Genomic DNA, 386 nt, shown 5'->3' with positions numbered 1-386 from the left:
ATATATATACACGGCTAAAACTTCAGACCTTTTAAACTCTAATCGGCCCTGATGGTTTCAAATCTCCTTTGCATTTAGAAATTTTCAGCTGCTTCCATCATGGCTACTATAACTGAATATATTTTCATCTTAGATCGCAAGAAACTTTCTAAGAAACTTTCATCTTTGACCTGGTTCTAGGGCTCTGAGAATGTTTAAATTTTAACCAGCAGATGGAGGCAAATGGCTGCTTTGTCCCTGACAGAGAATTTACATAAAATAAAAGCAACAGGAGAAGTGAACAGTGTTTCCAATGGATAAATGTGCTTAATGTTTTGGAACTAAACGAATAGGGAAGAAAAAAAAAGCTTTTTCTTAAAATAGAATGAATGAATAATAGTAATGTC

This window comes from Austrofundulus limnaeus, unplaced genomic scaffold (assembly GCF_001266775.1).
Source record: "Austrofundulus limnaeus strain Quisiro unplaced genomic scaffold, Austrofundulus_limnaeus-1.0 Scaffold248, whole genome shotgun sequence".
NCBI lineage: Eukaryota > Metazoa > Chordata > Actinopteri > Cyprinodontiformes > Rivulidae > Austrofundulus > Austrofundulus limnaeus.
This window is presented reverse-complemented; position numbering follows the sequence as displayed.